This window comes from Octodon degus, unplaced genomic scaffold (assembly GCF_000260255.1).
Source record: "Octodon degus isolate 3935 unplaced genomic scaffold, OctDeg1.0 scaffold00303, whole genome shotgun sequence".
Taxonomy (NCBI): Eukaryota; Metazoa; Chordata; class Mammalia; order Rodentia; family Octodontidae; genus Octodon; species Octodon degus.
The window spans coordinates 1,692,234-1,706,681 of NW_004524879.1; positions in this window are offsets into that span (position 1 = coordinate 1,692,234).

Consider the following 14,448-nt stretch of genomic DNA (forward strand, 5'->3'; position numbering starts at 1 on the left):
ATATATATATGCATTGTCTTAGTCCATTGATGCTGAAGTAATGAAATTCTCACAGACTGACAGCTTGTAGATCATAGATATGTATTACTCAGAGGGCTGGGTCCTAGAAGCTCATGCTCCATGCCTTCCCTGGGTGGGAAGGGCTGCTTCGTGCTTCTAGACAGCACTTTCTGTGTGTGTCCTCATGGAAAGATTAGGGATCTCCCCGGGGTCTCTCTGATAAGGAGGTTCAGCTCATCCGTGGTGCATTACCCTGCATGACCTTCTGGCCACGTCAGTGCCCCAACTCCTAACACCATCACTTCGGGAGGTAAGGTTTCACCCTATCAATATCAAAGGTACACAAACTGTCCCGTCACAGAAGAAGTATTTATCCATTGATGACATGAGATGCTGTTTTCTTTGGATGCGGCTCCTGTGGCTGAGGAGGTCTGCAGAACGAGAGTGACTTCTACTTCTTAAATACTCTAATCATTTTAATGCAATAGATAAGTAATACTTACCATTTTGGAGAATATAGCTCTAAGGTAGAGAAGGACTAATATTTACTATCAGAGACTAGCTACCATGTTGCTTTTTGTTTGTAAACTATTGGGCAATTTCTAAGGTATTACACGTATTTATGGGTAACTGTTTAAAATATAAAGTAATACTGGAAAGCCCTTCCTGCCTAATAGAACATGAACAATCAGTAATGGGCAAAAATTTGCTACAGAGCAACTATGTACATATATTCATTCATGTATGACTGCATATATGTGTATCTATTTTATACATATTCACATAGGACAGTCAATAGTACTGAGTGCTATTTTTTTTTGTTTATTTGAAAAAAGAAGTTGGAAAAATTTTAGAGTAGCACACAACAGGATCCAGGAAGATGGCTCAACAGAATAGGCACTACTTCTCTGGCAAGCACAAGGGCCTGAGTTCAATCCCTGGTTCTGCCGGAAAAAAAGAAAAAAAGAAAAAGAATTGGCTTTCAGTTGCAGGACCTGGGGAGATAGCTCAGTAGAATAAGCTCCCTGGTACCAAAAAAAAAAAAAAAAAAAAAAGCATGCAACAGCAGGTACAGGTGAAGAACAACCACAACAAAATTAGACCAAAGTAAAATTCACTCATACATTGGTCATGGGGCAAAGGACAAAGTGATCTCAACAAAGTGTTGGGATATTTTTTTTCTTTGTATCTTAGTAAGGGTCTACAGGGTCTACAGGGCCTCACTATGTAGATCAGACTCTTAGTGATCCACCTTTGTCCAGTCTCACAAGAGCTGGGATTACAGGCATGCACCACCACACCCAGTCTCAATGTGCCCCAGGGGCAGGACTGGAATGGCATGCAGGGGATCAAACCCCAGCTGCTGTGTCTGCCTAAGCAGGTGCTTTAATCTGCTAAGATATTTGATTAGCCCTTGTTGGAATATTTTTATTTCGTTAAGCATACTATGAGAACATGAACTAGTACTTCCCTCTTAGATATTTATAAAAAAGACTTGATCATTCTTACACGCCTCTGTCCGGTACTCTGAGCAACTACTTTCAAGACTATAGTATGCAATCTCTTAGCCATTGTTAATTCTCTATTATTTTGTTTTGAAATTCCATATCACATTACTTAAATGCTCTTCAAAAATGCTCTTGACTTAAACAACAGGTTCTATGGTTCATTGGTTTGTTGATAATAAAAAAAAAAAAAAAAACCACAGCGTAGACTGGGGATGTACCTCACTGGTAAAGATTTTACCTCCTATGTGTGAGATCTTGAGTTCTATCCCAGGACAGATGTTAAGAAAAGAAGAACTGTAAACAATTTATCTGCGGATTAAGAGAAGAATTGCATGGTGTTCATTAGCAACATACTCCCAGATCTTGTGTGTTGGAGGATACTGAGTGCCTCTGGAGGGGCTCTCTCTCTCTCTGTGTCTCTGTCTGTCTGTCTGTCTCTCTCTCTGTCTCTACCTATCTCTCTCTGTCTCTTTCTGTGTCTCTCTGTTTCTCTTTGTCTGTGTCTTTCTGTGTCTGCCTCTCTCTACCTCTCCTGTGGCTTGTCTTTCTGCCTGTCTTTGTCTCTTTCTGCTTGTCTCTGTCTGTCTGTCTCTGTATCTGTCTGTCTCTGTCTGTCTGTCTCTGTCTCTCTGTCTCTCTCTCTGTCTCTCTCTCTCTCTGTCTGTCTGTCTGTCTCTCTGTCTCTGTCTTTCTCTGTCACTCTGTCTCTCTCTGTTTCTTTCTCTGTATCTCTCTGTCTCTGTCTCTATGTCTCTCTCTCTCTCTCTCTCTCTCTCTCTCTCTCTCTCTCTCCCTATCTCTTTCTGTGACTGTCTCTGCCTCTCTCTCTCTGTCCCTCTCTTTGTCTGCTTCTCTTTGCCTGTCTCTCTGTCTCTTTCTGTGTCTCTCTGTCTCTGTTTGTGTGTCTGTCTGTGTGTCTGCCTCTCCTGCTGCTTGTCTCTCTGCCTGTCTTTCTCTTTTTGCCTGTCTCTGTCTCTCTTTCTCTGTCTGTCTGTCTCTGTGTCTGTCTGTGTTTCTCTCTCTCTCTCTCTCTCTCTCTCTCTCTCTCTCTCTCTCTCTCTTTCTCTCTCTCTCTCTCTCTCTCCCCTCATCACCAGGAGGTGGGCACCCTTGGCACACAACACACACGCCCAGCCATGATATTCTGGTTTACCCCAAGCCCAGAAGCAATGGAAAAAGCAAGAGTTCATGGATTAAAATATACAACTCTATGAGCCTAAATAAAATTCTCTTGCTTTTAGGTTGATTTTCTTGGGTGTTTTCTCGAGGTGAAAAAAGCTGACTAAAACACGAATGAAGAAATAATTTTCAATGTATCACTTTCTAAATACTACTGATTGGTAAAAAGCCAGTGAAGAATAAAGTGTGCATCTGGGGTAAATTTCCACAAATTAGAGGTGCTTCCAGAATCACTAAGCAAGTCAAGAGCTTAATCAGAATTAAAAAATCCAGAATTTCCACTAGTATCTTTCATAAGTAAACTAATTTTGCTTTCTTGGCTCCTGCATTTTTAAAGTTTTCTGCAAGAAATTACAATATTCTAAAATAGGCATTTCTCAGTAAATGTGATGTCTTTAAAGGATTTCTTACTGTACGCTTCCTAGAATTGAGGTAATTCACTCACTTTCACATAAAATATGACCTGACATGCTTCCTTTAAAATATTATATGACATATCTTTTATTACCTTTTAAATTATTATCTTATAACTATTATCTATAATAATTTAGAATGAAATGAAGGATTCAATTTAGCATCTAGGAATCTTTAATTCTAATTTAGATATGTGCTGCAATGAGTAAGTTGTGAAAAATTTCTAACCCAAGTAGACATTTTTTTTCATATCAGTGAATCGGTGATTTTTCTGGGCTTTAATGGCTTTGTGTCAGCAAAGCACATGAACAGGAACAGATTTTCCTGATATTTCACGGAAGACTTAGGAAGATAATATCTTCCACTAACATACCAGAGCAACCATCTATTATAATTTCTATGTTACCCAAGACAATAACTTTTACAGAAAGCAATCTCTTAATGATGCTCAGCTTTATTTAGCCGCAAACCAGAATCACGATTTCATTGCTTCTCTCTGGCCTACATTAGGATAGATGTGTCAACGACCTCGATTCCCCAAGTCATGGTCTTGAAGGATGTGCGTAGGGGCTTCCAATCTGTTCTTTAACATTTAGGGGACCCCCTAGTAGCATTCATATAAGTTCAGGCCATCTCTAAGGGCCTACGAGAATCATTCACCTTCAGCATGATCTTACTGACAAAATTTTTTAAAGTCAGAATGCTGGAAGCACCAGTTCCATAAAGCAATACAAGAAGTTCATTTAACAACAGTGAGTTACATGGTTATACATAGCAAAGTGTGAGAAAGCACAGACATTTGAAATTTTAATTTTGTCTGGCACAGAGTCTAATTCTGTTAGTAGTTTATAAGGCCCATTTTTAATAATTGTTATTGTGCTGGAATCTATTTAGGAAGATTAACATCTTTCAAAGTTTCCTTACCAGCATAATGGATATCCAGGTTCCCACAGAGCTATTTAACCTGATCTGCCAGTTTCACGGGAGTAAGATCCAGGTAGAAGATGAGTATTGTACTCTCTTGGTATGTCCAGGTCGATTGGCTTTGGGGGCTAGATATATAAGGTCCTTCACCTAATCTTTTTTTTTTTTTTTTTTTTTTTTTTTTTTTAGGGAAGGGTCTACAGGGTGTTCAGAGTCTCACCAGTAGATCAGACTCATAGTGATCTGGCTATTTACAGCCTCCCAAGAGCTAGGATTACAGACACACACCACCACGCCCAGTCTCAATTGCTGTCTCAGCACGTCCTGGGGTCGGGGTCAGCACAGCAAGCCCAGAGATCGAACCTCTGGCCCCTGTGCCTGCTTGCAGGTGCTTTAATCTGCTGAGCTATTTGGCCAGCCTCAGGGCTGCGGAGATAGCTCAGTAGAGTAAGCACTTGCCTGAGTTTAATCCCTGGTTCCACAAAAAAAAAAAAAAAGAAAGAAAGAAAAACTAGATATTTGGCCAGCCTCCCTCATCTGATGCTATTTCACACCCTTCCTCTGCTCTTTTTTTTACCAGTGTACTTGAGCAAGTGTCAACCATACTTAAGTTGGAATCATTGACTGTTGCTAGCTTCCTGTGTTACTACTTTTCACGCAACATCAATAAGTTCTCTTGATCTCAAGATCTAGGTATGTACCTGTACACTCCTGCTTCTTTCCCACCCTTCTTGTAAATTTGCTTATTCTCTTATGTCGCACTGTACAGATCCAGTGTCCTACCATTGCCTTCTCCATCAAGGCCTGCCACCATGCAACACTAACTACACACCTCACATCCTCTCGTGCCTCCTTCTTTTCCTTTCTCTTCAAGGAAGTCTGAGCAGTCTCTATAAGCAGTGACTTCCAAACAAAATCTGGGTTGTATCACCAGCCGGCTTAAAATCATATCACTTCTCTTTCTCATGAAGGTAATAAAAAATGGTCATGACCTCTAACACACAGGACCTTGATCAATGTTTCCCCCAATTCTGTCTGTCAGAACATCAACCCTACAAAGGCACGTTGTTACTGAACACACAATAGATAGCACATTAGCTTCTGCTAGTACAAAAAACAAGAAACTACCTGAGATAATTAACTTATAAAGAGAAAAGCTTTACACTGGCTCATAGATTAAGCTTTCTGGTTCGTGGTTCGTTGACCCTGTTGCTCTGGGACTGTGGTAAGCTGGTACTATCATGGTGGGTGATCCTTTATTAATACCACTCTTTAGGAAGGAAACAGAACTTGAAATAAACAACAGGCCAGGCCCTAGCAACAGCGTTCAAAACCACATCACTAGTGACCTAACTCCCTCCCGCAAGACCACGCCTGTTAAGGGGCTCACCACCTCCCAGGAGCATCTCCCTAGAGACAGAGGCTGTAATACATGGATTTAATTCTAAGATCCATATGACAGGATTTCTTCCCAGAGAATCCACTTTTCATGGTTTTCAGAATAAGTGGCATGTCTTATGTCTGACGGGAGGACTGAATGGGGCTGTTTCTTCCCAAGGCCGCTCTTCTTGGCTTGTAGATTCTGTCTTCTCCCTGGGACCTGACATGGTCATGCCTCTGTGTGTGTTTGTGTGCTCAAGTTTTCTTCTTATAAGGAAACCAGCTCTGTTGGATCACAGCTGACCCTGGTGACCTCATTCTACCTTAAATACCTCTTTAAAGATCTTATTTCCCAATAGAATCACAAGCTGAGGTCCTAGATATGAGGGTTTCACACAAGAATTTGGGAGTGAAGGGTAAGCACAAGTCAGCCAATAATATGCACTTTAAATAGAATTACTTTCCCCTGTCTCTATTCTAACGGCTGTCTTGGCCTAATTACAGGGTTCTGTAACTGTTTTAGGTAATATATTGATCTTTTTTATTTATATGAGAGACCTAGAGAAAAAAATGATTGACAAAATTCCTATCAATAAGTTAAAACAGCTAATCTTAGTACCCAAATATTCTAAATGTACTAAGAGGAATTGATAAATGTATCTATAATTGTTGCAAAGAATGTCATTTTATCTCCTCTGATTATTTTTGTAAAACACTGAAACAAGGTCTGAAAACTTGGGCCATGGAATACTTCATGCACTAAAACCAAAACATGGGGCCAGTAAGATAGCGCAGTGGTCTAAAGTGCCTGCTTAGGCAAGCTTAGGCAGGTGCAGGGGACCACGGTTCGATCTCTGGCACCACATACAGTGTCAACCCTGCCTTCGAGGTGGGCTGAGCTGGCCAAAATGAAAAAGAAAGAAGAAAAAAGAAAGAAAAAGAGAAAGGAAAGAAAGAAAGAAAGAAAGAAAGAAAGAAAGAAAGAAAGAAAGAAAGAAAGAAAGATGTCATAAGCATGTTCCATTAAAATTTGACAATAAATCTAATCATGTCTCAACCAAAAGTTCATTTGTAGGGAGGATCAGAGAAAAAAATACATTCACTATTTGTTATTTGTGCCTTCACTGATAATTTAATAGCTCCCAGGGGCGACTTTAAAGACAGTTCTGACAACATCAGAGAATCAGAACAAAATTGGGGTCACGTTATTTTTCAACTCTATGATTTGGAGAAAGTACCTTCCTCTTGCCTGAGATTGGACAATGAGCTAAACATAGATTTAAATAAACTCTGACTCTAGGAGAAGTCCAGAAAGTATGCTTTTACAAGTCGAGAACAGGTAGGAAATAGCTTTGAAAACAAAGCCTCACTAATATAACCCCAGAATATTTTGCAAGCAAAACCTCAACATATCAGAACAATAATAATTCTGTGATCTGTCTAGTGAGCTACAGGGGACAATTTACATCAGCCTTTACCTATGATCCTTACTGGAACTAATTTATGTCTGCTGGAAACCATATTTTGAGGGATTATATTTTCATCAGAGTCTTTGTGAATTAAAAGTATTGCATTTGAAAAAAAAAAGTTTTGATAATTTTTTAAAAAATGTTTTTGGTACAGGGTGTTACTATGCAGCTCGGACTGCTAGTGGTCCTCCTATTTTCAGCCTCTCCAGCAGCCTTGTAAGGTCTTGGTGGCCAGCTCAGTGCGCTTGGGGGCGCGGCCAGCACGACACATGATTCTGGGTATCTAATCTGTCCTTGCACTAGTGTAAGCAGGCGCTTAGTCCTTTAACTTATCTCACTGGACCGATATTCTTTTTTTTAGGCAAAGTTCATTTACCCCACCTGATTTGATGTTTATTGTTAGTTGATTCCCATCTTAATCCTCAATTTGGTGAATCTCAGTTGGGATCCGTAGAAAGGATGGCAACATAATGCTCAGGATTAGGACATTCAGTGGGAAATAAGCAACAGGAGGGCAGGACTCTTAACCAATCACGTATTTTCATGACGCAAATAACTTTCACGTTGTTACGTGATCCCCATGTGATCCCTGACGCATCCTTTACCTTTGTGAGAAGAGTTATTATTACTTTTTTTTTTTTTATCTTTGTGTGATAGAGAAATGTATCATTTTCCTCGAGACCAGCTCTAAAATGAAAATGTTAAGAAAATTCAGAAGGGCATTTCAGGTTGAGAGACCCTTGTTTGTGGGACAGCCATCATCAACCATTTTCACCATGAGCATTTTGAAAAAAAAAAAAAAAAATGATTTGTCCAAATCACTGCAGCAGAGAATGCTGCACATCGCAAGAGTAATTACAATCACACGGAATCATTGCCAGCTTAGGGGTTTACAATTAAGGACTTGACAGAGATATTGTATGTGTGTATTCTGGTGTCTGATTGTGACAGCTGGAACTCTCCTAACACGTACCTCAGTCATGACCTTAAACACAGGCAAACAGGACATTTTCTAGGATCCCATGAGTAGAAGTATGTTTGAATATGTCTGGAACACGTCTTCAATATGTTGTGTGAACCAGCCTATGTAATAAACAAGCTAGAAATAAGTGGGGCTGTCACACACTAAGCACCCACGTACCATGTCATGTCAGTTACTGTTTACAGAAGCTGGCTGAGTTCTCCCAACAATCTTGTTGTGTACACACACACACACATACACACACACACACACACACACACTGTTTTATTATCTTCCATCTTAAGATGATTTTAAGGCTAAAAGAGATTTAGAAGTAAGTTACACTGGGGGCTCACAAGTTTCTGAAACGGTATTTAAATCCAAGTGATCAAAAACATCTTGGTCTTGACTGGGCTTGTTTCACTTCAAGAATGAATCTTCATGAAAACACAAATATATGAGACCGGAATTCTCAGGCATCTTATTAGCTCTAAGGAAGTTTGATTGTTACGGTTCAATATGAGGTTTGCCCATTGATTCATGTATTGAAGACACTAAGTTCATGAACGGATTAATGTATTGATCAGCTAATAGCTTAATAGGCTGCTAAGAGTTGGGCCCCATTTGGCAGAGGTAGGTCACTGGAGAAGACTTAGGAGGATGTATCCTTGTCTTTTCTTTTCTTTCTTTTGTTTCTTTTCCTTTCTTGGCATGTGAGCAATACAATTTAAATCTCCCGTCAATATAGCCTGGTGAAAAATAAGTATACCATAATGTATCATGCAATTTGACTAAAATACAATATTGAATTTGCATACTATTTCTTACAAGAATGTGAAGAATGTTGTGTGTACATTTGTCCTTAAGGGTGAACCTAAATATATTTACTCAAATGATCTAATTTAACAGATAATTTGTTGTGCTTATAAAGTGTTTTTTGTTTGTTTGTTTTCTTTTTCTTTTAATTTCAGGGAAGGATCTACAGGGTGTTCAGGGTCTCACTGCTAGATCGGACTAGTAGTGATCCGCCTGTTTACAGCCTCCCAAGAGCTGGGATTACAAGCACACACCACCCCGCCCAGTCTCAATCCCACCTCAGTGCACCCTGGGGGTGGGGCCAGCTCAGCAGGCCCAGGATTCAAAACCCCAACCCTGTGCCTGCTTGCAGGTACTTTAATCCTCTGAGCTATTGTTTGTTTGTTTTCTGTTTTGTTTTATATTTTATGTATTTGGTAGAGTGTCTCATGACACAACTTGGACTCATATGATCCTCTTGCTTTTAGCCTCCTCAGTACTGGAGTTACAGGTGCCCATCACCATGCCTGGTCTCAGTGGCAGGCTCAGTGCTCCCAGGGGCTGGCCAGTGAGCCATATGGTGCTCTAGTTAGAGTATTTTATCTGGATTTTCTGCAGAACTGATCAGGCTCCAGCTTATGGTCAAGATTACAGGAAAGGATTAAATCAAGACAACATGAAAATATGGTTAGTGTCAGGTCCAGGAAACTTAGAACTCTCACAGAAGGCCTCTCACAAGAACGCTCTGCTTCTGGGGTAGGACAGGATGAGAACTCTCCTCCCCCATGCCCTGAGGGCCACCTTGTTCCTGCTTGAAGCCAGCCAATCCTGATTGAAACTTCTGAAACCATGAACCAAAGTAGATCCTTTGTCATCTAAATTGTGAATGGCAGCTATTTTGTGGCAGGAATGAAAAGCTAATACACTGTCCAGCCCCCATAAAGAGATCCTGCATCACAAAGTTAAAAAACAGAAAAGTGTGAGGAGCAACAAAAGCTAACACTGAGTATAGGGCAAGGAGACAGGATTTTTATAGGATTTATTGGTTTGGGGAAGCTTTGATTCTATAGGTCTTGCTGTAAAGTTCTATAGCTAGCAATATTTGTGCTCATCATGAAATGCATGGAATTTCATTTAAGGGAATAGGCCTGCAGATTGTACAGAGACAGAGATCAACCCACTGAAGCTTTCCTGACAAGGTCCACCTCGACAAATAATCCATGAGTTCATTTTTTGTTACAGAATAGACTAATAAATGTGAAACAGCAGGGCAGGTGTTATTTATTATAAACAATAAATAGGTAAGATGCCACCTAAGTAAATTTGTTAAAACATAGAACGCAGTGGTTCCAATCATAATCACATGGTGATTTTTCATTGGTGTTAAGCTGAGAGATAAAGGGATTAGGGGGTTAAAAAATAAGAGAATTTAGTAGTAGAGTTTATGCACATTTATATGTATACTGAAAGGCACATAGACATACATATATCTCTATTGATAGTTTAGACTTTACTCTTGATTTTTCAACTCTATTGGCTTATGAGATGTAATGGTTTATATCTAGATGTTCTGACGAAATCCCATGTACTCATAAGTGGGAATTTGGGAGGGTATTGGATCACGAGGGAAGGATAGTCCTTAGTGGATGAGTCCACTGCCATGTCTGTGGCAAAATGCAATGTTGGGTGAAGGTAGGCCAATGGAGACACGGCATGAAGCAGCTATCTCCTTCTTGTTTTGTGACCACTCTTTTATCTCCTTCCATTCTATGAGATCTTTGTCTTATAGTGTCTCCTTTACCATGCCTGCCTTGAAGCCAGTCAGCTACGGGCTGAAACTTCTACAAATTGTGAGCCCAAGTAATTTGTCATCCTTAGATTTGCAGGTGTCAGTTACTGTGTCTCATCCAAGATAAAATAACTTAGGCAAGAAACATCTAGATGAGTAAGCACACACATACTTCTGAATCTGTCTTGGTAGGTCATTGGCCAATGACCTTCGAGGGACTATGTGGTCCCACCCCCTTTCTTCATAGGGTCTTTCTTTGCTCTCTTCTACTCACCTCCCATGAATTGATTTTTTTTTGTTTGTTTTTCAGTGAATTAAGGACAGGTAGTATACGATGTACAGGGTCTCACTATGTAGATCCGACTCATAGTTATCCTCTAGTTTTCAGCCTCCTAAGCACTGGGATTACAGGTGCTCACTCCCATGCCCAGTCTCAATCGTCTCAGAATGTCCCGGGGGCAGGGCCGGCACCGCACTCCCGGGATGGAACCCTGGCTGCTGCACTCTGCCGAAGCACACATTTTAGTCCACTGAGCTATCAGGCCGGCCCAACCTCTCATGAATTGAGCATCTTCTGTCTACCAACTCATTCTGCTCCGATGTTTCTGCTATAAAATCAGAAAACCATGGGCTGAAACCTGGGAATCTGTGAGCCAAAACAAAACAAAACAAAACAGGCTTTCACTTATTTTATTTTTATTTATTTAGTATTTATTTATTTATTTATTTATTTATTTATTTATTTTCTAGTCTGCTCAACCCACCCTGGAGGTGGAGCTGGCGTGCCTTGTGGTGTCATGGATTGAACCTTGGTCCCTGCACACATGCCTAAGCTTGCCTAAGCAGGCGCTTTAGACGGCTGAGCTTTCTCATTGGCAAAAAAAATCATGCTTCCACTTGAACTGTGAATGTCAGTTATTTTGTTTCCAAAATGAATACACATTTTTTTTTCAAGAGCCATCCAAGAAAGGTGAGGAACTTGGAGGAGTATCCAAGGTGCCTATGTCTACTGGAAAACATACCATTGTTCAACTGCAGATGGCTAGTTCTCAGTGTCGTGCACAGTTACTGAGACTGCCTTCACAGTAGCAGCATTCAGGAATTGTGCTCCATGTCTCAGGGCTGAATTTTGAGCCAGCCTTTAATTACATATGCTGCAAAAGGGAAAAAATTAGCAGGAAGAGGCTACACAACTGGCTGTGGGCCCTCGCTCTGTGCCCTCAGACATCTGGTCTACCCAGGAAACAAAGACCTTGGCTCTCTCTCTCTCTCTCTCTCTCTCTCTCTCTCTCTCTCTCTCTCTCTCTCTCTCTCTCTCTCTCTCTCTCTTTCTCTCTCCCTCCCTCCCTCTCAGGTTGGCAGGCTACAGGGAAGCTGTCCAAATCTGCAGTCTCATGCCTTTATGATGTGTTTGGGTGGAGGAGAAGAGCCCTCCTGTGAGAACTTTTTCTTGGCGTTGCAGAGAGCTGTGTCTTTTCTTGTCATCACCATTCTGAACATGACCCCACGCCTTCAGCCTGTGTTTCCCAGGCAATGAGTAAAATAAGTTGGCAGGTGATTGGCTCCCTTGGCTTGTGTGCGGGCGATATGTGAAGCAGAAGTCATCTGGATTTGCCTCAGGTAAGCGGATGGGCTGTTTTCCTTTTGGCTCTTTTTGTTCTCTTTCAATGCTTTCTCCTTCGTCCTCTACAGCTTAGCTTTTTTTTTTTTTTTTCTCCACATCAGTTGCTCATGGATGATGGTGGTGCAAACTTAATGAAAGGAAAGATCCACAGTTAAATAACTTATAAAATTCTCATTTCTTTCCAAGTAACATGTGATGTTAGGCAATATTCCATCATTGTGGTGAAATGCCACATGAAATCAACTTAATTGGAGAAATGATCATTTTATCCCACCTGATTTTAGGGTTTGAGTCCATGATTGGCTGTAACCACGCATTCTGGAGTTGTGGTGACAAACAAAGTCATATTAGAGGGGGATAGTAGAGAAAGGACACTTACCTCATGGCAGTTAGAGAGCAAGGATGAGAGAAAGGGAGAGAAATAAGGAAAAGAAGAGGAAGATGAAGATGAAGATGAAGACAAAGACAAAAGGAAGAGGAAGAAAAACAGGACTAGATGTGGTCCCCAAGCAAATGCCCTCCTGACCCACTCTCTTTGGTGGGGTTCCACCTCCTCAATTTACATCCTCTCCTTATGATGTCATCAAATGGTCCATCCATCTATAGATTAAGCCATAGATGAAATGAGAATCTCCATGATCCAATCATCTTCACAAACCCCATCAGCCCACAGTCAACTTCCCAAGATACAACCATTGAGGGGAATAGTCCAGATCCAAACAACAGCATGTTACTAAGTTTTGTTCCTTCTTTGTCCACCCTGCCTGAGATAATAATCATCCCTTTGTCCACTGGGTGCATACTGCACATAGAATCCATGCATGAGTCCCTAGAGATCTGCCTAGGTTGTCAGAAAGTGGTGCAGTATCTATAGTGCTTGTTGAGTGAGCCTGGAACTATCCGTGTTTTCACTCATCTAGTACAAGTCTTGAAATGCACAAACCGAGAACCACAAGTAGACCCTCTAACCTTCCATGGACAAAATGTTTTACAATTTGTTCCTCCATAAATTGAGAAACTAGTTAGGTTTTACATCCAAAACTGAATTCGTGCATTTTGTTAACCTGTGATTTGCAAGCCTCTCGCCCACTCAATAACATTATCATCTACCAAGGCTAAGGTGATGATGACTAAAAACTGGAGCTTAGCAAATATAGTGACCAACATCATGAAGCAGTATAGTTTTCTTCTAAGAGTTTTGTGGCTTAGCCCTGATATGTGCATCTATGGCTTATTGTAAGTTTGTATGTGGAGTGAGGGAGGAATTTGCATGTGAGGTGAGGTAGGATCTGCACTTTCTTCTTAGGCTGCATGTATTCCACTTGTACCACTGCCACTAAAAGTAGTGAAAGAGGAAAATAACTACATCTTTTTGAATAAAGAGATAAATACCATCTATCTATTATTTTGTGTGATATCCATCACTTCAACTCCTCAATCCAATTTCCATGTTCTGTCTGTAATTACAAGTCAAGAAGAAATCAGAACAGTAGAGAGGAGAAATGTGTCTATAAATTCATTCTCTTTGGCCCATGGCACTACATTTCAGTTGTCTTCATTATACCTTTTTGAAAAGCTGAGAAGGCATAAATGAAAATTATAAGCTCTTAAGCATCGAAAAATACCTACTCGTCCTTTTAATTTGAATGAAATTGAGATAAGAACTGGCCCCTTTGAACAGCATTGAGCACTTTTTTGAGTGAATAATAATGTATTGTTACATTGAACCTTCAATCAATTCTACTGTAACAGAGTATATTTCAACATTGTTTGGCTGGCCCCAAGGAAATGCTTGCAATTAAGCTGCACAAGCCACTCTGAAAATAATGGCCTACAGAAAATTCATATCTGGTTTAGTAAGAAAATGATAGAATTGGGTAGACATAAAAACTAAACATGTGACTCTTACCTAACCAGATGCATCATTCCATTCATCCTTTGCCTGTATATGCATTTTCTGTGATAGGTTGCTAATACTGACAAAGCTTATTTACCCAGAAAATTACCACTTACTTACATCACTTGAAGTGGTCTATAGATAGATTCACAGTTATGAGCCCGACTTGAAAACGTATAAATAGAAAAAGAATGACTTCCTTAGGGAAGCTGTCCTTGAGTGCATTATTATGCCATCTTTCAAATTAGAATGCAAGTATTTTTTTTTTTTATTCCAGCCTGGCTGATTAGAATTCCCTTTATGATCTAGATTTAAACACTCTGGAAAATTTTTTCTCTACTGTAGGCCTCCAGAAGTCCTTTCTCTTTTGCTGGGCTTCAGAATGCTTTCTCTGCTGCAGACCTGGAGAAATCCTTTCTCTATAAGAGAAGGTGTTTCCCCCACAGTCCAGTTTTGGCTACCTAAAATTCAATTGCTTCAAACTCCTGAATCCTTTCCAACACATAGA